Source organism: Pelodiscus sinensis, chromosome 7 (assembly GCF_049634645.1).
Source record: "Pelodiscus sinensis isolate JC-2024 chromosome 7, ASM4963464v1, whole genome shotgun sequence".
NCBI lineage: Eukaryota > Metazoa > Chordata > Testudines > Trionychidae > Pelodiscus > Pelodiscus sinensis.
In genome coordinates this window covers 47,112,534-47,136,293 of record NC_134717.1, presented here as the reverse complement: position 1 = coordinate 47,136,293, position 23,760 = coordinate 47,112,534, and the positions used below count along the sequence as shown (strand labels likewise).

The following is a 23,760-nucleotide window of genomic DNA, read 5'->3' as shown; positions in this document are numbered from 1 at the left end:
CTTTTATGGCAGATGTTTCCATTTGGATCAGGGATTGCTGGTTTAAGCTGATCCAGGATAAGACTGAAGTAATGCCTTGTGGGTTGAGGGTAGCATCTTGAGGAACTTGGATGGTGGTTTATGTACTTCTGGTGTTCAGAGAATGAAACAGCTGGTTATGAAACTGGTCTGGATTTCAGGAATTGATTTGGATTTCTTTCAGCATAAAAGGCGATTTTTCTGTAAAGTTTCAGGATGGATATTATTATCAGAACTATTGTATATTATTTCTATTTCAAATCATAAACTACAATAATTTTGGATTTCTGTCCCCCTGCTTCTTGGCTACTTGTAGGCATTTCTTTTAGTTTTAACTCCTCAAAAACAATGAATTAAACCTCACATGCTCCTATGAAATAGGGAAGTAATCTAGAACCCGTCCATTTTACAGATGAGGAGAATGAAGAAGAAAACAGGAAGTAGCACAAGGTTATGCATAAAATCCATAGCAGATCCAGAAACGAGGTTTTTGGATTTCTAGTTCTGGGCTTTTACCAGGCAACCATTAAATGGCCCAAACAAAAATTAACAGTTAATTTGTCTGGTGATAGATCATCCCCTTCTAGAATGTTGAGTACAGCAAATCTCAGACTTCTGAAAACTGGGAAATACAGTGATAATGAAGTAGAATATACTGCAGCCTTTAACACCACACCCTCAGACCTGGCAACAGCCACTGGGAATTATCTGCATACATTCCAGCTGTATTTACCATGTTAGGTGTAGCTGTATTGTAGGGTGGAGGAATAAGTTGGAGTAGTTTGGAAGAGTTGGGATAGTGTTATGAGGAGATTGCCTATTTCCTAGAACTGGAAGGGACCTTGAAAGGTCCAGTCCAGTCCCCTGCCTTCACAGCAGGACCAAGTACCATCCCCAACAAATTTTTGCCCCAAATCCTTAAATGGCCTCTGCAAGGATTGAACCCACAACCCTGGGTTTAGCAGGCCAATGCTCCAACCACTGAGCTATCCCTTCTCCCTTTCATGTGTGTTGTCAAAGGAACCAAGTATACGTGTACCATTATGCAGATTAAAACCTCAGCATTTCAGTACAGAATTCTGTAGGTTGTATCAGTAACAGGGCACAAGAGTCTTGCCATGGATATTGTCAGTACAGTACAGGCAGTCCCCGGGTTACGTACAAGATAGGGACTGTAGGTTTGTTCTTAAGTTGAATCTGTATGTAAGTCAGAACTGGCATCCAGATTCAGCCGCTGCTGAAACTGATCAGTTTCAACAGCGGCTGAATCTGGACACCAGTTCCGACTTACATACAGATTCAACTTAAGAACCCCAGGTGTCCCCAGTTCAGCTGCTGCTGAAACTGATCAGCAGCTGATTCCAGGAAGCCCGGGGCAGAGCAACTCTGCCTCAGGCTTCCTGTAGTCAGCCGCTGGTCAGTTTCAGCAGCGGCTGACTTGGGGATGCCTGGGGCAGAGCAGCTGGGGTGCTGCCGGGTTGGTCCAGTAGCGCCAAGGAGCGGTGCTGCGGGACCAACCGGCAGCGCCCCACCTGCTCTACCACAGGCCCCGGGCTTTGCTCCACGTCTCCCTGGTCTGCTGGGGGGGGGGGGGGGGGACACTAGTTGCGTCCCCCCTTCCCCCCCCCAGCAGACCAGGGAGACGCTGAGCAAAGCGGCGGAGGACCCGGGGCCGGACCCGCGGCGCTTCCAGCTGATCTGGAAGCGCCGCGGGTCCAGCCTCGGGTCCTCCGCGGCTGATCAGTCCAGGTCAAACTGCAGACCAGGGAGACGCAGACCAGGGAGATGCTGAGCAAAGCAGCGGAGGACCCGGGGCCAGACCCGCGGTGCTTGCAGCTGATCTGGAAGCGCCGCGGGTACGGACCCGGGTCCTCCGCGGCTTTGCTCAGCGTCTCCCTGGTCTACAGACCAGGGAGACGCTGAGCAAAGCCACGGAGGACCCGGGCCGGACCCACGGCGCTTCCAGATCAGCGATGTGGGTCCGGTCCGGGTCTTCCGCCGCTTTGCTCCCTGTCTCCCTGGTCTGCTGGCTCCCCCAGCAGACCAGGGAGACGGGGAGCAGCTTTTCTCGCCCCGAAGGAGGCTGGCGGCGGGACCAGGCGTCCTGCCGCTCCAGTCCTCCGGGGCGAGAAAATCCCCGTTCGTAACTACGGATCCGACATAAGTCGGATCCGCGGAACTCGGGGACTGCCTGTAATTCCTCATTTAACACATGCCTGCTTAACACATTTTTGCGATAGCATGATTTTTTGGGGGGAACGTTTTTTGAATTACACGACCGTCCCCAGAATAACACGATTTCCCCAGCCGGCACTGCAAGGCGGTGGAGGGTTCGCCGCTCACCGAGCCATTCCCCTCTGACTCCCCCTCACCGGACGCCTTGCCCCCTCTCCTCCGCCCTTGCTTCCAGGCCAGCAGCTGGGTTTCGCCAGCCAGCCCATCATCAGCGGCTATGTGGGGCCAAACACCTCCCCTTCCTGCTGTAACCCAGTCCTTTTTTTACCCAACCTTATGTCCCGGTCCTAACAGACACCACCGCTTGAAATGCAACCCCCACCTTTTCCATTATTTTCAATGGGAAAATTGATCCCGCATAACACGTTTTCACTTGATCATTTTTCTGAAACATATCTATAGTGTTATATGAGGAATTACTGTAGTAAAGTGTACTATGCATGCCATCTCTGGATTTAAAATTGGGTAGGAAAAGGAGAGGATTAGGTGGTGTCCTATGTGTGAGGATTGTACATGGTTAAATTTTGCAACTGTGGTCTTCTATAAGGGAAGTAGGCTCAGTGTTTTGAGTACAGGGCAAATGCATGTAGTGCTTGTCCATTACAGCGAAAAGACAGAGTGCAGGTGTGTGTATGTTATTGGTATTGTCCAAAGTTTCATGGGCATGAAGAGGGGCTCCGAGTACTACGAAGGCATTGCCCTGATCCCATCACACTCATGGAAGGGGAGAATTCAGGCATGACAGGCCCCGCTCATCTCTAAACCCTAACTTATTCTGCAGTCCCTTGTATTCTCTAACCCCTCATGTCTTCTCCCCTGCCCTGAACCGCACAGCCTCTCTTCCCTTGCCATAAGACCCCTATGGCTCACAGCAGACCCAAACTCCTCTTTCCCTATTGCCATCTACTTTTGCACCCCTAATCTCCTATTCCCTTCCAGGCAGCATTTGCAGGTGTAATTTATTTTATTGGCACAAAAAGTTTCAGCACCTTCTGAATATTCTGTTGTATTCAGTTTACATTTCTCCAACATCAAAACCTTGAGAGAGGCACATTGTTCTCAAATGTTTACTGTTCAGTCTCAGATTTCTAGCCAGGGTAGATTTCAGAATTCAGAGTTGCCGGCTAAGAGAGATGTTAAGTGGCTCATTGATCTCAGTGAGATGTTCTCAGATGAAAAAGAATACTGAGTGGACATGAATACACCCTGAAACAATGCCTCTGAGGCATGTGAATGTCTCCCTTCATGTCAGTGAGCATCCTCTTGCCCCCAACACGCAACAATGGAAACTCTCATCTGTTGTGTCAAGCAAACTTGTTCTCAGCTATTCAGCTAGTTCCAGCAGTGTGTTCTTAGGCTTTGTCTACACGGGCAAGCTTTGTCACCAAAAAACACTTTTTAGTAGGAAACCGAGAGAGCTTTCACATTATGTGACAAAAGTTGAAAAAAGCACCCACTCTTAGTGACAGAAAACTCTGAGGCTTGTCTCTCCCCCTCCCTTTACTGTCGACAGTCACAGTGTGTGTACTACAGTAGGCTTTTTGTTGAGTTTATTGAACTCCAGCATGTTTCCTACAATACTCAATTAGCCACTCTGGCTAGTGCTTTGAAATCCACTGCTCAACAGCCATGTAAACAGATGACTGGATGTGCCCCTCCTTCCTGCAAACCCTGGGAACTTGAAAATCCATTTCTTGGTGTCTGGCTCATTGAGTAGTAGTCCTCATGGCATCTTCTCCGGGAAGCAGGGGTGGCTATTTCTTGGAACACCCCAGAGCTTTTGGATCTTGTCATTGTGTGGAGAGAAGAATTGGTGTAATCACAGCTGTAAGTGATTCGTAGGAACTGGGACATGTATGGTCACATTTCTTGAGCCTTTGTGTGAAGTGGCATGATCGAGAGATCCTGCAGTGTAGAGCCAAGATAAAGAAACTCTGGCAGGCATACCAGAAGGCGAAGGAGATAGCCAGACTGGTGCTGTACCTAAAACATGCCGTTTTTATAGAGGACTGGATGCAGTCTTGGGCGCCTGTGGCCCCCCTGTCCACAGCCATCAAGAATGAGGGTATTTTCCATTACAATCAGAAACAGAAGTTATTGATGAAGGGGTGGAAGTAGACCAGAAGGTGGGGCTCAATCTGGTGACAACCTGTGTACCAGGCAGCAAGGAATAGTTCTTAAGTCCTGAGATTTGAGGATTCTCAGCATCTGGACGTGGACCACGAAGCAAGGGAAGAGAAGCTGGATGAGTTTCTGTGCAGGCTGGGGAGGGGGGGGTTGGTGCAGGTGGTGACCATGCAGGCTGGTAAGTTGATTTAGTGCAGCCAGGGGAAGGGTGCAGTGGTGGTTCGGGGTACGGATGTTAAATTTTGATTATCAACTAATGGAGTAGTTGATGGAATTTCCATTGACTACTTGATTAGTCAATAAGGGAGGCATTTGCTATCCTTCTGCGCCTCTCCCTTTGAAATGTACAAGAGCCCCAGGCAGCTCTTGTACATTTCAAAGGGAGAGGTGCAGAAGATGGGACTCCGTATGAGCAGGGATGCTTTGGTCCCCGCTTGCCTGGCTTCCCTGCTGCACCTTTTCCTCCCCTGCCCCCTGCAGAGACAGTGCTGGGGGGAACCAGCATTTAAGCTGACTTCCCCCAGCACCGGCTCCTGCTCTTCCCCCCTCCCCACACCTATTGTTGCCCCTGTATCAGAGGCAGTGAGGGGGGTGGGAAGCAACTAGTCGAGTAGTGAGTCGACTAACTGATAAGCCTAAGCTTATTGGGTAGTTGACTAGTAGCTTACATTGTTAGTTCAGGGCAGGAGATTACTATTGCAGCAGGGGTGGGATGGGTGGTGGTGTAGGAAGTTGCTCTTTCAGCTGGAGAGAGAGGGGGAGGACAGCAGCACAGGGCAATTGGAGGCTGTATTTCTGTGAGCTGGGTAAGCCCTGCCTGGGTCTACATTTTGTCCAAACAGAGCATCGATGTACATAGATGAATAGAATCTTGCTGGGAGGTGGTGTCAAAGCTTTTCCTGATTTACTTATTAAGTTTCACATGGAGATCCTATGGCGGGGCTGCCATTTCCCCACCATCGTGGTATGACACTGACCCAAACCATTCCTTATACTGTGCTGCCTGGGCAAATAAATTGAGAACCAGCTGATGCCCAGCAGCAGGATCTCCCTCTCCACGCCACTGATGTAATCCAAGGGAAAGGCGAAAGCCAGTACAGCTTGGTACCAATGTCGTCGCAAGAGCTGCCAGAGTGAGGTTGAGTACAACCTCAAACTTCTTTAGGGGCTCCTTCTCCAGATTTATGCTCGGGGTTTACACCCGAAGTCTTTCCCATAACTAGGTATCGCCGCAAGGCTGCGGAGATTTTAATTGAGAGTTTCCCTTCTCCTAGGTGGGTGGCCTTCCCAGGCTGACGAGCCCCACCTGCCCGAAGCAACTGGTTTTAAGACTCCAGTCACCCGCCTTCGCCCCTTCTTCTGTCAGTGCAAACAGTTTTGCTGGACTTAGAAAACTAAGCCACATGTGAAGGCCAGAAGCTGGACTTTGGTTGTCAGAGGCTATTGGAGACGCACGCCATGGGAGCATTTTATAGATAGGACACTCCGGCATCGCTTTCTGAGCAGTGACACAACACAGGAAGCAGCAGTTACCGGTATTAAGCCACTGCACTTGATTGGCATAGAGTGAGGTGCCAGTGGTTGCTTCTGACAGTGGGAGAGGTCTTCGGTTCTCATTGGGCAGCTACCACCCGCCTCAAGCTGGGCAGCCTCCAGCCAAATAGGTGCTGCCTCGCCACGGTCCACTTGCTCCACTGAGTGTGTGGGGTTTAGGGAATCACCAACAGAGGTGGATCGTTAACCTTACACTAGGCAAAACAAACAAGCCACAAAGTAATCCAGCCTTCAGGCTCGGCACATGGAATGTAAGGACCATGATTCCGGGCCTTACAGAAGACCTACAGAGTATTAGTAACCCCGGAAGACAGCAGTCATTAATAACGAGCTGAGAAGACTGTGGATGGACATTGTGGCCCTCCAGGAAACAAGGCTATCGTCCTCTGGATGTTTCCGGGAGAAGGATTTTTACTTATTTTGGCATGGGAAGCCTTCATAAGAGACCAGGGAACACGGTGTTGGCTTCACAATGAGCCAACTAGATTGTTTCTAAGTCATACCACCAAATGTGGGAACTGAGAGAATGCTGAAAATCCATCTTCAAAGATCAGTGGGCATGGCCAACATCTTCAGCATCTATGCGCCTTCTTTAACTTCTGCCCAGGAAGACAAGGACAAGTTCTATGATGAACTTAGTATTGCCATCAGTGAGGTATCTTCCCATGAGCCACTATTCATCCTTGGCGACTTCAATGCCAGAGTTGGCAGCGACCATCACAGCTGGCCATCCTGTCTGGGACAGTTTGGAACAGGGAAGATGAATGAAAACGGACAGCGCCTCCTTGAACTCTGCTCCCAACATGATCTCTGTGTAACCAATACCTTTTTCAATGTCAAACCCCGGCATAAAGTTTCGTGGTGACACCCAAGATCGAAACATTGGCACCAGCTTGACCTCGTCCTTACCAAACGCAGCCGTTTAAGTAGTGTCAGGGTGACATGCAGCTATCACAGCGCAGACTGTGAAACTGACCACTTGCTCATGTGTAGTAAGGTATACATCCAGCCACGAATATTTTTTCGCTCCAGAAAGGAAGGGAGGCTGCGCATTGACACTGGTAAGACTCGTGACCCTTCAAAAGTATGCGAGTTTGTCTAAGCAGTTGAAGAGACCTTGCCCCGCTGGGATGACACTGATATCAGCAAGAGATGGGAACAACTACAGGACGCTATCTATGATACTGCGATATCTATGTTTGGGAAGAAGACAGTCAAGTCTGCTGATTGGTTTGAAGCCCACGCTGAAGTGTTGATGTCGCTGATTGAGAAGAAGAGACAGGTGCTGGCTGCATACAGGTCCTCTCCCAGTACGGAGAACCTGCAGGTACTCCGGTTTGCTTGGAGTCAAGTGCAGCAGGTTGCTCGGCGGTGTGCCAATGATTACTGGCTCCAACTCTGCTTCAAGATTCAGCAGGCCTTGGACACTGGTAACATGTGAGGAATGTATGATGGGATCAAGCAGGCCATTGGTCCATCACAAAGGAAGACTGCCCCTCTTAAGTCAGCCACAGGCGAGGTTTTAAAGGACAGACCCAAGCAGATGGAACGCTGGGTGAAATACTATTCACAGCTGTACGCCAGAGAGACCGTAGTTACAGAGAGAGTCCTGAATGCCATCGAACCTCTGCCCACCATGACTGAACTTGATGCTGAACCCACCATGGAAGAACTTAGTGACGCGCTAAAAGCACTCTCTTCTGGAAAAGCCCCAGGGAAAGGTGGTATTCCCTCGGAAATCCTTAAATGCGCTAACGGTACCCTAGTCTCAGAGCTGTATGGAATACTCTGCCAATGCTGGAGAGAAGGCAGCGTACCGCAAGATATGAGGGATGCTAACATCCTTACTGTCTACAAGAACAAAGATGACAAAAGTGATAGTTGTTGCAATCGCGGTATCTCCCTTCTCAGCACCATGGGGAAGCTATTTATACGTGTTGTCCCAAAGAGGCTCCATGTTCTTGCAGAGAGAGTCTACCCTGAGTCTGTGTGGGTTCAGAGCTGAACGGTCCACCATAGACGTGGTTTTCTCTGTTAGGCAACTACAAGAAAAGTGCAGGGAACACAACAAACCTTTGTATATTGCTTTCATCGATCTGACCAAGGCATTCGACCTTGTCAGTAGAAAAGGTCTGTTCGCGATTCTGGCTAAGATCGGCTGTCCTCCAACTCTGCTCAGCATTATTAGAGCCTTCCATGATGGCATGAGGGGGACCTTCATATATAACGGATCCACATCTGAACCCTTCAAGATTCTCAGCTGAGTGAAGGAAGGGTGCATGCTGGCTCCAACACTGTTCAGCATTTTCTTTGCAGTTTTGTTCAAATATGCCTTTGGACCTGCTACTGATGGCATCTTTCTCCGCATGAGAACGGACGGCAATCTCTTCAAACTGTCGAGGCTTAGAGCAAAGACCAGGGTGCTTATGAAGCGTCTAAGGGAGTTCCTTTTTGCTGACAATGCAGCTATTGCTGCTCACACTCAGCAGGAACTGCAGTCACTCATAACTCGCTTTGCGGACACATGTATGGAATTTGGCCTCACAATCAAAGATGACCAAGGTGATGGGCTAAAGCGTGGGTAACGAGCCGTTTATCAGTGTGTTAGATTATGAACTGGAAGTCGTCCATGAGTTCGTGTACCTAGGCTCTACGATCTCGGACAACTTGTCATTTGATAGCGAGATTAACAAGCACATTGGAAATGGCGCCACAATGTTCTCCAGGCTGACGAAGAGAGTATGGGCTAATAATAAGCTCACTGCGCACACCAAGGTGCAGGTCTACACATCCTGTGTTTTGAGCACACTGTTGTACGCCAGTGAAACATGGACTTTGTGCTCAAAACAAGAGCAGCGCCTCAACTCATTCCATATGCTCTGCCTTAGGCGTATACTCGGTATCTCATGGCAGGACAAGATCCCCAATAGCGCAGTGCTTAAGAGGGCAGACACTGTCTCCATGTTCACCCTTCTCAAACAGAGGCGTATGCGCTGGCTTGGCCATGTCTCACGCATGTTGGATGGCCGAATACCGAAGGACCTTCTCTTTGGCGAACTGGCGTCTGGAAAGAGGCCGAAAGGGCGACCTTAATTGCGCTATAAGGACATGTGCAAGCGTGACCTCAGCGCTATCTCTATCAGTGTGAACACCTGGCATTCGCTCGCCTTAGACAAGTATGCCTGGAAACAGGGAGTGAAGGAAGCTCTTGCTATGTATGAAATTAACTTGAAGGAAGCAAAAGACAAGAGAGCCCTCAGGAAGATCCGTGTCCGTGATACCAGCGCGACATCTGCCTACTGCCGCTCACAGTGCGGAAAGGACTGCCATTCCCAGATTGGATTGCACGGCCACAGAAGACGCTGCTCAAATCAGTCCAACGGGGTGCAAACCCATGATCCTTCGGGATCGAAGGATGCCTACGATGACTGTGCTGCCAGAGCCAACGTAACCCAGAGTTAGGCCACATCAGGAGCCGGGGCACACCACGGCTCACATCCAGAATCAGAGCCCAGGTTTGCCTGTTAACCTTCAACAGGGATGCGTCAGGCAGAGTAATAGCAGCCTGTGGACAAAGTGTATCATAGAATCATAGGGCTGGAAGAGACCTCAGGAGGTCATAGTCCAGCCCCTTTCCCAGAGGAGGATCGTCCCCAACTAAATCAACCCAGCCAGGGCTTTGACTTAATCTCTAGGGATGAAGATTCCACCACCTCTTAGGTAACCCATTCCAGTATTTCACCACCCTCCTAGTGAAATAGTTTTTCCTAATATCCAACCTAGACCCTCCTGCACTGTAACTTGAGACAATTGCTCCTGGTTCTACCATCTATCACTACTAAGCACAGCTTCTCTCCATCCTCTTTGGAACCTCCCTTCAGGAAGTTGAAGGCTGCTATCAAATCACCCCCCTCACTCTTCTCTTCTGCTGACTAAATAAGCTCAAATCCCTCAGCTTCTCCTCATAGGTCAAGTGCTCCGGCCCCTCTCCAATGCGTCCACATCCTTTCTGTAGTGGGGGGCTCAAAACTGGAAGCAATACTCCATATGTGGCCTCACCAGTGCCAAATAAAGGGGACTAATCACTTCTCTAAGTCTTCTGGCAGTGCTCCTCCTAATGCAACCTAATATGCCATTAGTCTTCTTGGCTACCAGGGCACACTGTTGACTCATATCCACTGTAATCCCCAGGTCCTGTTCTGCTGAACTGCTACTTAGCCAGCCTGTAACAATGCTTTGGATTCTTCAGTCCCAAGTGCACACAGGGCTGACCCATAACATTTTGGCACCTGAGGCGGGTACCTCAAATGATGCCCCCATGCCACCTTTTCTCCTGCCTGCCTGTTATATCTCCTTTTGCTCTCCTTCCTCCAGCACAGCACTCCACCATCTCTGTGCATCTAGAGCCCAGTGAACACAGCGTAGGGGACTTCTCATAGCAGATTCTGGCATTCATAGCAAGGATTGTCTGTCAAGTGGCATGAAAGTAACCTGGAAGCTCCAGCAGGGCTGGGAAGCAAAGAGGTGGTGCGCACATGCACACACATAGAGCCAACAGGTGACCCTGCTCCTATTCTTCCCCCTAATCCATCTGCCATTCATATACACCCCATCCCTTTCGCAGCACTTGGGCCCGCCAGCCCTACTTATCTTTCCTACCACCCATCTCAATTCTTGCATCTCATAAAATGTCTTTTTCCTGCTAACAAGCAAAACCGTGAATGCTTTCCCCCCCGAGAGAGAGATTTTAGCAAAATATATTCTGTCTGTTTCCAGATTTCTGCTCCAGGTGGGCATCCAACTGCCACTGGGCAAGTGGGTCATGTTCACAGGACTCCTGCATAGCCCCTTGAGCTCTCTAGTTGGTATGAAAACTTAACAGCTATCAGTCCTGTACACATGTTCAGCATAATATATTTGGTATGAGAATTAATGTATAAGGTTTATAAAGCCTTTTCTTGAACTAACCTTTTAATTTGATTTCCCCCAAAGGACTGTTGAGTGGCATGCACTCTTGGGGTAACTCTGGAGTATAGGACACACTGTTGCAATGATCTATATGACCAAAAATAGGTTGTCTGAATCTCTCAATTTTGAGAGAAACTGTTTTTTTCCCTGAGGTTGTATCTCTCTAACCCAGGGGTGTCCAAACTTTTTTCAGAGAGGGCCAGATTTGAAGAAGTGAACATGCGTGAGGGCCGACCATTTTGCCTGACATTCTTTGAACCATTAAAATTCAATGCAAATTAACTATTTTATGCAAAGTTTATTGCAAACGGCATACTTTTCATTTCGGCACATGGATGACAAATCTAAACAGGTGTTAAATCACTCTGCCTTTCATATCTGAAGGCCAGATGAAAAAAAAATCCAGGAAGCTGAAATATATGTCAGGAACATTGTAAAGTACATTATATATTATTGGTAATAAAGGTTGTCTGTCAACTTTTAAGTTCAAAAAATATGAACAGGAACATAACACCAAGTATACATGTTGTGTCCAAATATATTTATAACTGATTTAGACCAACTGACATTAACTGAGATTTTACAATGTATTCATCTCAATTGAAAAAAAAAACTTGCCTACACTAATGTGAAGGGTGAAACTGAGATCTGGACTGCAGCACATAGGCTAGGTCTGGTTCAAAGGCAATGGTTTTGATGCGCAAAATGTCACGCAGGTGAGAGTCACTTAGTCTTGTCCTCACGCGGTTCTTGTTAAAGTTCATAGCAGAGAATGTCTTCTCTCACATATATGTTGAGCCAAACAAGTTCAGCATTTTCTTAGCCAATGTTCGAATCTCTTGAAACCGGCTCTTATCCAGTTGGCGGTAAAAGTTCACAAGAGAGAGCTGTTGGTGATGACTGCGTAACTCGCTGTCACAATGCAGCTCAATGAGCTCGAGCTGCAGCTGATCTGGAGCATCATCGGGGTCAACAGAGAATGAAGAGGAGAAAAGGCTGATCTCCTTTTCAATAGCTGCAAAATCCTGAAAGCGCCGTTTAAACTCCCCAGCCAGAGATTTGATGTCTGCTGCATACCTGCTCGTTTGCGCACTGATATTGTCCTGTGGAAAACTGTTCATTATTTCCTGCAACGCTGAAAAATGTATGGTATTGGGCTGTGTTTGTGACAACTGCCTTATGAAAAGTTGCAGCTTTGTCCCAAAGGCTTTGAGGTGTGAATAAAGCTGGTTCACTGCTGCATCTTTCCCCTGAAGACTTGTGTTCAGTACATTCAGATGCTTTGTTATGTCAACTAGAAACCCCAAATCAGCCAGACAAATAGGATCAGATAGTTCTCGCATTGGTTGTCCCTTTGTTTCCAAGAATTCTCCGATTTCCTTTCTGAGAAAGTAGAAACGCTGCAGTGCAGACCCCCGACTGAGCCATCTTACATCGTTGTGATATAAAACATCTTCGTATTCAGCCTGGATGTCCAGTAGAAACTGTTTAAACTGGTGGTGGCACAGGGCTTTAGAGCGAATAAAATTAATAGTCTTTAGCACCGGTTTCATAACATGATCATATTTGAGATGTTTAGCACAGAGAACTTGTTGATGAATGATACAATGGAGTTTAATAGCTTTGCCTCCTTCTTCGATCACCTCGTTACAGATTAGGGTTGATAATCCACTTCATTCACCAACCATGGCAGGTGCCCCATCAGTAATAATCACAGTAACTTTGTTCCAAGGCAGTTTCATGTCATCTATGGCGGAACTAACAGAAACAAATACATCTTTTCCTCTTGTTTGGTCCGTAAGGCTCTGGAGGTCAAGTAGCTTTTCAGTCACATTCATTTCATCGTCCACCCCTCTCATAAAAATCAGCAACTGAACTGTGTCAGATAGGTCCGTTCTTTCATCACAGGCTATTGAAAAGAAGTCAAAATCCACTCCTTTGGACGTCAACTGTCTCTTAATATCTGATGAATATCTCTTCAATTCTCCGTGTTACAGTGTTATGAGCCAGGCAAATGTTGGCAAACTCTTGCTTCTTCTCGGGACAGATATTCTCAACCATTTTCATAACGCATTCTTTGATAAAGTCACCCTCAGTAAAAGATTTGCAATTTTTAGCAATTAACGTTGCCACCTCATAGCTCGCCCTTGTGGCATTTTCATTTGACTCACGGGCTCTTATGAAAAATCGCTGTTGTGACATTAAAACAGCTTCAAGTTGCTTCAACTTTTCACTGCGGTCGAGCCCTGTTAGCTTGTCGTATGTGCTATGTCTCGACTGGTAGTGTCTCTTGACATTAAATTCCTTATAAACAGCCACAGTCTCTTGGCATATCAGACAAACACAGTGATTCTGTATTTCAGTGAAGAAATATTCCACTTTCCACCTGTCCTGGAAGCGGCGGCCCTCACTGTCAACTTTCCTTCTCTTATTTACAGTCGCCATTTTTTGAAATTGACCAGACGGGGAAGGGATCATGTGAGCGCAGTACCAGAGGTTTTGGCAAGTATTCTCTTGCCTTTGTGGCTGTGTGTGGTGAAGAGTCTAAGGATGAGCTCGGGCGTGTTCACAGCTCAACGTGCCCGAGCCCGCCAGGAAGCTGACAGTGCGCAGGGCCAATCACAGTTACTGAGACATTTCCTGATCTCAGCAGCTGCGGAGTCCGTCCCCGCACTCTCAGGCCCAAGGCGGAGGGCCCACAGGGTCGGAGGCGGGCGGAGAGCGCAGGGCACGCCGGCCACACGGCGGCACGGGGGCAGGGCGAACCCGCAGCCGAGCGGGGGAGTGGGCCTGCGGACATGCCCTACAGGGCAGGCTCTAGGACTGCGGAGGCCATGGGCGACGGCGGCGGCGTGGCCGGAAGCGGCGCGCTGCGCGTGCCAGTTCAAAAGAGCGCCGGAGAGCCAGGAGAGGGGGAGGAAGCGGGGACCGTATTAAACCCGAATACGGGCTGCAATTGGCCCGCGGGCCAGACTTTAGACATGCCTGCTCTAACCCCATGGTCAAATAACCCCCAGTTTGGATCACTAAGGGCACATCTACACAGTAGGGCAAAAGTTGAATTAAGTTATGCAACTTCAACTATGTCAGTTGTGCAGCTGAGGTCGAAATAGCTTAATTTGTCTTTTGGCGCTGTCTTCACAGCAGGAAGTCGAAGGAAGAACACTTCCTTTGATTTCGCTTACTCCTTCTGAAATAAGGGTTGCAGGAATGGGAGTAAGAAATCCTCCAGCTTGCCATTATTTGGAAATAATGGCTTGCTTTATAGACATACTCTTCGTTATTTTGAAATCATGCTGCTGTGTAGACATACCTTAAGACAACTCAGTATAACTATGATGCACAATGGATTTAAAGGCAATCTGAGTAACTGTATTGGTTTTAAACTTAAACAACAAATAGTATGGTAGCACTTTAAAGACGAACAAAACATGTACAGGGTATCATGAGCTTTCGTGGACACAATCCACTTCTTCAGATTTTGACAGTCTTGAAAGAGTTAAGCTTTAAACAGAAACCTGGTCTGAACCTTAACTAGAGTAGTGTTGTTACCTGCTGTAATACTTCCACCCTTGGAAAGGGATGAGAGAATGAGAAAATAATTAATTTTCTGAAAGATCAAGACATTACTGTTAGTTCATAGTATGCTTTAATGATGTAGACTTGTAGCAATTGAGTGATCGTACTTTGATTTTCTTCTAAGCTGATTTCATTCAGTTTGTTGTTGCTCCTGTTCAGAAATTCCTATTGGGTGGATTAGGAACAAGAACATAGTGTTAAAGGAAACCCAACTGCAGCTTTCTGAAGGGTGGTGGGGTGGGGGTGTTTGGTGGGGGTGGGGGTGTAGCCCTAAATTGCTTTTCTTTTTAAAGAGTAAATGGCTTTGGGTAGTTGCTTTTATTTTATTATTATAATATTGCATGGTGCTCTAGATGCTTGCAGTAGTAGGCATTTTGGATAATAGAATATGATTTCTTCATAAGCCAAATTCCAGAGCTTTTTATTTTATCTATACCTTTTAAATACCATTGTACTACTGAATTGTTCTGGACAGTAAATAGTGTTCTAAATCCAGTCTCCCCAGAGCCTGAAAATAGTACGGAAGTATACTTTTTCCTCCCAGTCTGAGATTGAAGCCTCTGTGATCTGCAGCCCAAAATCATTTTTGCACTTTATCACATTTCAGCTCGTATCGAATTTGTTCATTGTTTCCTCAAGGCTTCTTTCAGCACTGCTGCTTTCCAAATATCTCCCTCTCATGAATTGTCTCTATTTAACAGACATTTTCACCAGAGGTATAGGTGTGTGATTTCCCCCCCTCCCCCCCCCCAGGATGAATTTTATTTAGTTGTTTCTAATCTTTCTGTCCTGTGGCCCTTTTTAAGGTATCTGCAACATCTCCCAATTCACATTTTTTGTGTTAAATGAAAATGCTAAATCTGGGCATAATGCAGATCTGTGTCACATCTCTCTGGGAATTTCCAAACAACTAGATGGTTTATGGTCTTTCAGTCAGTCTTTTTGTCTGACAGTGCTCATCATTCATATCCAAGTAATTTTGAATTAGTTTTGTGATGCTGTTTAGATACACCATATTTTCTTTGTCTCCCACTGTTGCTTGATGTGTGGGAATGTGGTCTGGTGAGGTTATCAGAGGTTGGTAGTACAGCTATGTGACCTTCGGCAAGTTTAAGTAATTGGTGCCTTAGTTTTCCCATTTGTAAAATGGGTATGACATATGCCTATATTCCAGGAGTGTTGTGAAATATTTATGAAGTATTTTGGGATCTTTTCGTGAAAAGGACATTATTATTATTTCATAAAATAATTTTTGTCAGAACTTATTCTACTATCTTTTAGGTCCTCAGTCCCTTCCCTTGTTCTCCAGTACCAATCTCTTTATTTTATTAGGAACTAAAATTTAGTTTTACTGATCAGTCATTGCCAGAATTGTTCTCCCCCCCCCATGTTAGTTTTATATGAATTTCCTCAGTCTTATAGTTCCTTTATAGTTTTTCATAATACTTTTGAAATATTTGTCAGCATGTCAGAGCTAATTCCTTTAAGATTCTGGAATAAATGTTATCTAGCACTATTGACGCCTGTATGCATCTCTCTCTCATGCATTCTATGCTTAAAGTATTCTCTTTTCTGATTTTAACTACAAGCTTATATTGGTGCATTTTTAATGTTGTATTACTTGAGATGGAGTATGGGGCTAACAGTCTTAACATAACCCGGTTAATGTCCAATATGAACAGTGTTAAGTAACTGTTTAATACGGGTATTTGGTGTACAGAGACCATTGCCTGCTTTTACCATGGGAACATACAATTGCTAGTTTTTTAACCTTTTATTAAAAGTAAGGAAAAGAAGGAAAAACAATTAAATAAGGTAAAGTATTAAATAAGGCTTTTATTTTAAAGCCGTTCTGTGTTCTCTTTCTCTTTAGCGGGAGAGAGGTTTTAGAAGGGAGTTCTTTCTGCACCTGCCTTGTTTCACTGTCTCTAAGATGGTGCCAAAGATGTAATTGGTATTTTTCTTTTTGGGGAAAAGAGAAGTTAGCTGAGATGGACTGGAGCTGTTCTTTAAGTCTGATCCTGTGTCATCCCAGGAGATATTTGGAATTCAGCAGGAGCGGACAGAGGTCATGATGTAATCTAGGTCCCAGTCTGGTGAGGACATCTCTTGGGATCAGTATGACAAAAGACCCAGGGTCCCAGGAGATGTGGGGGTGGCAGCTGTGATGGTGAAATTTCCTCCAGTCTTCAGTTTTTCTCCTCAGTCTTAGCACCAATATTTAATCTTTTCCATCCATGTGCGGAATGAATTTATGTGCACCTAGATATGTGCAAACGTGCACCACCAATAGAAAAAAAAATCTAGCTGTGGGTGCTCTGCTAATCAGCTGGGTGGCATTTGAATCTCTCCTGAGCAGCCACACAAGTGCACAGCTTATAGGGAACACTGCTTTGGCCCCCAAAGGAATGGTGAGTGAAATAGACAAAACTTTGAAGGAAGGGCTATCAGTTTAGCCTGCTTTCTGACACTCCAATTTGGAGGTGCTAGGGAGTACAGGTTGGACCTCCAAGAACCGGGACTCCCTCATCTGGCAACATCCGTGGTCCGGGACCAGAGGTCCTGGCTGAAAGCCCCAGTGGCAAGAGGGCTGGTGGCTGGGAATGGGTCCAGAGCCCTGGTAGCACAGCTGGGACTACAGCAGTCCTAGTACTGTGGGTGGGGACATAGCAGCTCCGGTAGCGGGGTTGGGGGTGTGGCAGTTTGGGCTGCCAGGACCACAGCAACATGGTGGGGGGCTGGCTAGGGCCTGCAGTGGGGGGAAAAATTGGCTGTAGAGGCCGGTAGCGGGCATCTCCCCTGATCCAGCAAATTTCCTCATTAGGAACCAGTCAGGTCCCAGGGGTGCTGGACCGGAGGGGTCCAGCCTGTAGTTGAGTACTTGATAATCCTAAGCTTGTCGGGTAGTTGAATTGACTACTCACTTACTCTCCCGCCACAGATGTTGCCAGACCAGAGTGTCCCAGTTTAGAGAGTTTTAACCTGTATTAACATACCTAGTTTGTCTAGTTTTCCCTTGGGCATGATATACCTACCAATTTGATTTCCAAGTATATCAACCTTTGGGTTGTTGCTTGTCATGGGTGAGCAAGACTCCTCAGGCATTTTGGAAATGCCTATGGAAATGTTCCTAATAGGTGAGTGAGTTCATCCAAAGTTCCTTTTCCTGCCAAAAGAGTCATTCAGACAGTTAGCCAATTGGTGCATATTCACTTCCTTAGTAATTGTCCACTCCAACATTTTAGGAAGCTGGGGATCCTCCGCTTCATACCTTAACCGTGCTCCTGTTGTTTGCAAATAAGTGTAAAGCGGGGTGGGGAAACTCAGGCCCAGGGGCCACATGTAGCCCCCAGCTTGCCTGTATTCAGCCCCGAGGCTGAAGGCCCTCCCCACCAGCACTGGTGCTCCAGCCCTTCCCTCCTCCCCTCCCTCCCCCCCCCCCCCCCGTTACCCCCACTGCCCCACTATTGGGCTGGAGCACACAATCAACTAGGCTGGGCTAGGGATGTAAACGACTAGTCGACTAGTGACTTGACTAGTCACTTCCCCCCCACCCCCATCAGAGAGTGTCAAGGGAGGGAGCAGGATCTGGTGCTGAGGGGAGCCGACTTAAAAGCTCCCGGCCACACTTTGCTTTTGAAATGTACAAGAGAGCCATCTTGGGGCTCTTGTACATTTCAAAAGCAGGGAGCGCGGGGCCAGCAGGGGACTGCTTGAGTCCCCCACTGGCTGTGCTCCCGCAGCGCTTCCACCTTTGAAATGTAGCAGGACTCTTGCTACATTTCAAAGGTGGAGTCGCACTTATTGACTAATTGAATAGTCGATGCAAATTACATCAACTATTCGATTTGTTGATTAATCTAAATTTAACATTAAGCTGTGCCCCTCTAGGCTCCAGAGTGTGTGAGGGGAATGTGGGGAGTGTCTTTCTCCTTCTCAGTCGGGGGCCATGTCAATGAGTGTTTTTTTTTTGTTTTTTGTTTGCTTCTCACTTGTGTGCAGCCCCCAACTGACTTTTCTGGGGGTCCTGGATCCAAAAAAGGTTCTCCACCCCTGGTGTAAAGGCTTACATAGAAGAGAAGTAAATATTGTCAATATGGCCTCTTTCAGACAGCTGTTGTTCCTTCAGCAGCAGCCACAGCAGAAACGGTGCTGCATGGCTTCACACACAGGAAGGGGTAGAAGAAATAAAATACAGGACTTTGTAGCACTTTAAAGACTAACAAGATGGTTTATTAGATGATGAGCTTTCGTGGGCCAGACCCACTTCCTCAGATCAAATAGTGGAAGGGGTAGGGTGAGACAATCATCCCTCCCTGTTTTTCCATAGCCTCCAGACAGCAGAAAGGAGAATGAAGAATTTGTTCCTCTTTCCCCATCAAGGCATGATCTATGTTTACTAGTTGCATTCTGGATAGTGCAAGAGTGGAAGCCTGTCCTCTTTCCCCCCCCCCCCCCCCCCCTTCTCTCAGGACACTAGGGGCTACTTTTCCTTGCTGGGGTGAGCAAACTACTCCACCCTCTGTTGGGTGTGTGTGGAAATTTGTTCCTCATGACTAGATTAATTGGCAGTAAGGAGCATTTTTGCTATAGTGAGAGGGAGGATTTGTAATTTTGCACATGGAAATTTAGCTCTTCTGCTCAGCTTCCTGCTTTTCCTACTTATTGTATGTCACACATAGTGTAGTATCATGTTCTGCATTTATATGTGAGTTTTCAAAAGTATTCCAAGTCAGAGTGATAATTTGATAAAATATAAGATCTTTAATCCAGAGTGTTTTGGATTTGAGGATTTAAAAAAATTTAAAAAATATTTCTAAAATATTATTTTCTGTACAGTGTGGCATGTACAGGCTCCATGGTACTGTGGCAGTAAAGATTTGTTGGCACTTATTTAGAATAATCTTTTTTACTCATCTGTGGGTTTATCACTAGTAACACATCTATACCAAATGGCAAATCCTTTCTAGTTCCCCATCGTACTAGCATGTTTTCTATTTATCCTTCATGTTGGTGAACACACAATGTGCTGACTGTGATGTGGGTGTGATTGTGGGCCCGTCTGCTTATAGGCACTGCTTACTATCCAACTTTGTGTTAATCACAACTAAAGAAGTTATCCCCGAGGGTATTCTGCACCAAAAAATGAAAAGTTCCACACCATAATTAAAAATTCTTTACTCCCACACCCAGAATTCTGCATACACTATTTTAAAATGTTGTGGAATTCTGCAAGTTTTATTTGTCAAATGTGGGGGGCTTCAGCATGGCATTGGGGAGCACAGGCCACTGGCTGCACAGAGGTGGGAGATGACTGTGCAGCTTCCTCTTCGGACACAGACTCAGTATGGGTGGGAGGAAGAAATTAACTTAGTGAAAGCTGACATAAAATAATGTTGGCCTTTTACTGCTGCGTATGTCTTATCAGGAAAATCCCTGCACATGTGGAAGTGTATGGTGGTTTGGAGCCTTGCCTTCTAGTTCTCCTTCCTGAGCCATGTCCCCATTGTTATGATGCCCAGTCATGTTGAAATATTATGTAGGAGTTCCTTTGGAACTTTAAGACAATGTTGTATGGCTCTATCCCGCTTCTATTGAAATTTGTCTCAAGGGTAGCCATGTTAGTCTGTATCTTGAAAAGTGAGTAGTCCTGTGGCGCTTTAGAAACGTGTGTGTGTGTGTGTGTGGTGTATCATGAGTTTTCGGGAGCAAAATTCACTACTTTAGATGTCCACAAAAGCTCATGATACTAAATATATTTTTGTTAGTCTCTGAGGTGCCACAGGACTACTCGTTGCTATTGAAATTTGGGCCATTTCAGAGACTTCTCTGCTGTTCTTATCTCCAGAAGCTAAGATCAAGTCTCAAATGCCTACTTCCTTTTGCTGTTCTTCAAGACTTGCCATGTCATCTGAAGTGGGCTGTTCCCATGAAAGCTCATGATACCATCTACATGTTTTGTTAGTCTTTAAAGTGCTACCAGACTATTTGTTGTGTTTTAAGTTTTTCATGTGTTCAGAGTTTGAGATTGTGGAAAGAGGTGTTATAAAAAGGATTCCCTTATTCTGATACCAGGAAAAGATTCAGGTTGTTTCGCTTTGCCAGATATTTATAGAACACCTGGTAAAGCTTTTCTGTGAGCTGAATACTCTTTCTAGTCACATCTTGATCATTACTCTCACACAATGACAAAGTTTAGTCACTTAATTTTTCTTAAAGCTTCGTGGCACTCAGAGTTCTAGATCTCGTTGACTTATTTTCCTATGCCACTTCATTTTTTAGGAACTTGCAGAAATCATTTTATCACTTTCTTACATGCCATCTTTCTATTTAACTTTCGTTGTCTTTCCCATTAGTGTGGCCTTTATAAAAGATATATTTTTACTCTTCAGTTGTCAACTTGAGTTCCTTTTATTAGACATTGTGCAGTTAATCCAAATTCTTTCTTACCTATTTATTTGACCTTTGCATGCTTGTGGTGTTTGTGGGGATTAGTATTATTCCAAAGTGGGTTACTCTTGTTTATTGCCTTCCAGTGCTAAGATGACTTAACATTACGGTGAATGAAAGCATTCTTTCATTTACACATTTTGAACTGATTTGAGTAATTTGTCTTGATTTGCTTATCTTTGCATATACTACTGCTTTTTAATTTGTTATAAACTATATAAATTCTTCCCAGTTTTTTTGTTAGCTGTAGGTTGACAGTTTTTTGGCTATTTGTTATGGCAACAAAGAAAAGTTGTCATTATGTTCAAACAGACTCTTAGTGTTGTTATGCAATTTCCTATTACATACTGCCTCCTTGGGCTTAGAATCATAGAATCATAGGACTGGAAGGGACCTCGAGAGGTCATCGAGTCCAGCCCCCCGCCCTCAAGGCAGGACCAAGCTCCGTCTACACCATCCCTGACAGATGTCTGTCTAACCTGTTCTTAAATATCTCCAGAGAGGGAGATTCCACCACCTCCCTTGGCAATTTATTCCAATATTTGACCACCCTGACAGTTAGGAATTTTTTTCTAATGTCCAATCTAAACTTCCCTTGCTGCACTTTAAGCCCATTACTCCTTGTCCTGTCCTCAGAAACCAAGAGGAACAAATTTTCTCCTTCCTCCTTGTGACACCCTTTTAGATATTTGAAAACCGCTATCATGTCCCCCCTTAATCTTCTTTTTTCCAAACTAAAGCCCAGTTCATGAAGTCTGGCTTCATAGGTCATGTTCTCTAGACCTTTAATCATTCTTGTCGCTCTTCTCTGTACCCTTTCCAATTTCTCCACATCTTTCTTGAAATGTGGCGCCCAGAACTGGACACAGTACTCCAGCTGAGGCCTAACTAGTGCAGAGTAGAGCGGCAGAATGACTTCACGAGTTTTGCTTACAACACACCTGTTGATACAACCTAGAATCATATTTGCTTTTTTTGCAACAGCATCACGCTGTTGACTCATATTCAACTTGTGGTCCACTAAGACCCCTAGATCCCTTTCCGCCATGCTCCTTCCTAGACAGTCGCTTCCCATCTTGTATGTATGGAACTGATTGTTCCTTCCTAAGTGGAGCACTTTGCATTTCTCTTTATTAAACCTCATCCTGTTTACCTCTGACCATTTCTCTAACTTGCTAAGGTCATTTTGAATTGTGTCCCCATCCTCCAAAGAAGTTGCAACCCCACTCAGTTTGGTATCATCTGCAAACTTAATAAGCGTACTCTCTATCCCAATATCTATGTCATTGATGAAGATATTGAACAGTACAGGTCCCAAAACAGACCCTTGAGGAACTCCACTTGTTATCCCTTTCCAGCAGGATTTAGAACCGTTAACAACAACTCTCTGACTACGGTTATCCAGCCAATTATGCACCCACCTTATCGTGGCCCTATCTAAGTTATATTTGCCTAGTTTATCAATAAGAATATCATGCGAGACCGTATCAAATGCCTTACTAAAGTCTAGGTATATGACATCCACCGCTTCTCCCTTATCCACAAGGCTCGTTATCCTATCAAAGAAAGCTATCAGATTAGTTTGGCATGACTTGTTCTTCACAAACCCATGCTGGCTATTCCCTATCACTTTATTACCTTCCAAGTGTTTGCATATGATTTCCTTAATTACCTGCTCCATTATCTTCCCTGGGACAGATGTTAAACTGACCAGTCTGTAGTTTCCTGGGTTGTTCTTATTCCCCTTTTTATAGATGGGCACAATATTTGCCCTTTTCCAGTCTTCTGGAATCTCCCCTGTCTTCCATGATTTTTCAATGATCATAGCTAAAGGCTCAGATACCTCCTCTATCAGCTCCTTGAGTATCCTGGGATGCATTTCATCAGGACCTGGTGACTTGCTGACATCTAACTTTCCTAAATGATTTTTAACTTGTTCTTTGTGTATCCTATCTTCTAAACTTACCCTCTCTCTGCTTGTATTCACTACGTTAGGCACACCTCCAGACTTCTCGGTGAAGACCGAAACAAAGAAGTCATTGAGCATCTCCGCCATTTCCAAGTTTCCTGTTACTGCTTCTCCCTCCTCACTGAGCAGTGGGCCTACCCTGTCCTTGGTCTTCCTCTTGCTTCTAATGTATTTATAAAAGGTCTTCTTGTTTCCCTTTATGCCTGTAGCTAGTTTGATCTCATTTTGTGCCTTTGTCTTTCTAATCTTGCCCCTGCATTCCCGTGTTGCTTGCCTGTATTCATCCATTCTTTTTTTTTTTTTTTTTTTTTTTTTTTTTTTTGAGATGGAAAGTAAACTGACTTAACATATCCATAGCCTATCTCAGTGGTGGATCCTTATTTATCATATTGTAATGGATTTTTAGCTACTGGTAAACATGGTTTATTAAGGCAGTTCCATTTGGGTTTTATGTCAATTTGTGTGGTATGGAGGGGAAAATGGTGTGTTTGTGTGTATAATTGACTCCTTAGTAAACAACATGTATTTTCATATGTTCTTGCAGCCTTGGTAGGCTCAGACAGAGGCATCTATTAATATTTGTATTTTATCTTTTTGCTATAGCCAGCTACATCTCTCTCCTAATTTCAGTTTATTATGAAATGTCCATTCAAATAATTAACAGGAAAATCCATGAGGTACATTGGATGGTTCAACCATCATAATGCGTCTCCCATGGTCCAGTAACAGTAGTGTATAAATAATTGGGATTGTGAGAAGTTTTCACTTCTGCAGAGCTGGGTGAATTCTCCTCTTCAATGTGTTTTCGTGCTACTGATACTCTTCGTAAATTTGGGTTGAATTTTATGAAAGTAGGAGGG

The 23,760-nt window shown here is 45.5% G+C and overlaps 1 protein-coding gene across 4 annotated transcripts in view; it reads left to right on the top strand.

Annotated features, from left to right (window-relative positions):
• Positions 1-23,760, top strand: part of SESTD1 (SEC14 and spectrin domain containing 1) — a 134,847-nt gene that overhangs the window by 11,909 nt on the left and 99,178 nt on the right. The gene's annotated exons all lie outside the window — the stretch shown is intronic.